The sequence below is a fragment of the Arachis hypogaea genome, chromosome 1 (assembly GCF_003086295.3).
Source record: "Arachis hypogaea cultivar Tifrunner chromosome 1, arahy.Tifrunner.gnm2.J5K5, whole genome shotgun sequence".
NCBI classification, from domain to species: domain Eukaryota; kingdom Viridiplantae; phylum Streptophyta; class Magnoliopsida; order Fabales; family Fabaceae; genus Arachis; species Arachis hypogaea.
This window is the reverse complement of record NC_092036.1, coordinates 43,937,249-43,939,020: the sequence shown is the minus strand read 5'-3', so window position 1 is coordinate 43,939,020 and position 1,772 is coordinate 43,937,249. Positions and strand designations below refer to the sequence as shown.

The window sequence follows — 1,772 nt, the reverse complement described above, 5'->3', positions numbered from 1 at the left end:
TCTCTAAAACTCCGTTTTACGCTTTCCTTCCATTTTTGTATGTTTCCTTTTCCATCCTTTAAGTCATTCCTGCCTTAGAAGAACTGAAACGACTCAACAAACTAATCACGGCATCGAATGGAAATAAAGGTAATTAAAATAATTAATCTTAAAGCATAGGAAACATGTTTTTCACATACATCACATAATAAGGAAGGGAAAGTAAAACCATGTAATTAATATGAATAAGTGGGTGAAGGATTGAATAAATCACTCAAACTAAGCACAAAATATATCACAAAATATGGGTTTATCAAAGTTCTTTCCTCCTCAAAAGCTGAGCAAGCTTAGAGTGGATGTTTAGACCTTCAAGCAAAAAGATGGTGAATCCCTCTATGAAGCTTGGGAAAGATACAAGCAGATGACCAAAAAGTGTCCTTCTGACATGTTTTCAGAATGGACCATGATAGATATATTCTATTATGGTCTATCTGAGTTCTCTAAGATGTCACTGGACCACTCTGCAGGTGGATCCATTCACCTAAAAAAAACGCCTGCAGAAGCTCAGGAACTTATTGAAATGGTTGCAAATAACCAATTCATGTACACTTCTGAGAGGAATTCCGTGAATAATGGGACACCTCAGAGGAAGGGAGTTCTTGAAATTGATGCTCTGAATGCCATATTGGCTCAGAACAAAATGTTGACTCAGCAAGTCAACATGATTTCTCAAAGTCTGAATGGATGGCAAAATGCATCCAACAGTACTAAAGAGGCATATTCTGAAGAAGAAGCTTATGATCCTGAAAACCCTGCAATGGCAGAGGTAAATTACATGGGTGAACCTTATGGAAACACCTATAATTCTTCATGGAGAAATCATCCAAATTTCTCATGGAAGCATCAACAAAAGCCTCAACAAGGCTTTAATAATGGTAGAAGAAACAGGTTTAGCAATGGCAAGCCTTTTCCATCATCTTCTCAGCAACAGACAGAGAATTCTGAGCAGAGCACCTCTAACTTAGCAAATATTATCTCTGATCTGTCTAAGGCCTCTTTAAGCTTCATGAGTGAAACAAGGTCCTCCATTAGAAATTTGGAGGCACAAGTGGGCCAGCTGAGTAAGAAAGTCACTGAAACTCCTCCTAGTACTCTCCCAAGCAATACAGAAGAGAATCCAAAGAGAGAGTGCAAGGCCATTGATATAGTCAATATGGCCGAATGCAAGGAGGAAGGGGAGGACGTGACTCCCAATGAGGAAGACCTCATGGGACGTCTCCCAACCAAGAAGGAGTTTCCTATTGAGGACCCAAAGGAATCTAAGGCTCATATAGAGACCATAGAGATTCCATTAAACCTCCTTCTGCCATTCATGAGCTCTGAAGACTATTCTTCCTCTGAAGAGGATGAAGATGTAACTAGAGAGCAAGTTGCTCAATATCTAGGAGCTATTATGAAGCTGAATGCCAAGTTGTTTGGTAATGAGACTTGGGAAGGTGAACTTCCCCTGTTCATTAGTGAACTAGATACATGGGTTCAGCAAACTTTACCTCAAAAGAGACTAGATCCTGGCAAATTCGTAATACCCTACACCATATGCACCATGACCTTCGAAAAAGCTCTGTGTGACCTAGGGTCATGTATAAATCTTATGCCATTCTTTGTAATGGAGAAGCTGGGGATCATTGAGGTATAGCCTGCCATATTCTCATTACAGATGGCAGACAAGTCAGTAACACAAGCTTATGGATTAGTGGAGGACGTGCTAGTAAAGGTTAAAGGCCTTTACATCC

At 40.0% G+C, this 1,772-nt stretch overlaps 1 non-coding gene across 1 annotated transcript; it reads right to left on the bottom strand.

Moving 5' to 3' along the window:
* Window positions 1–322: 322 nt before the first annotated feature.
* Window positions 323–426, bottom strand: LOC112715949 (small nucleolar RNA R71). The gene has a single exon (XR_003160077.1). It is a non-coding gene; the product is annotated as a small nucleolar RNA R71 (small nucleolar RNA).
* Between the last annotated feature and the right edge of the window lie 1,346 nt (window positions 427–1,772).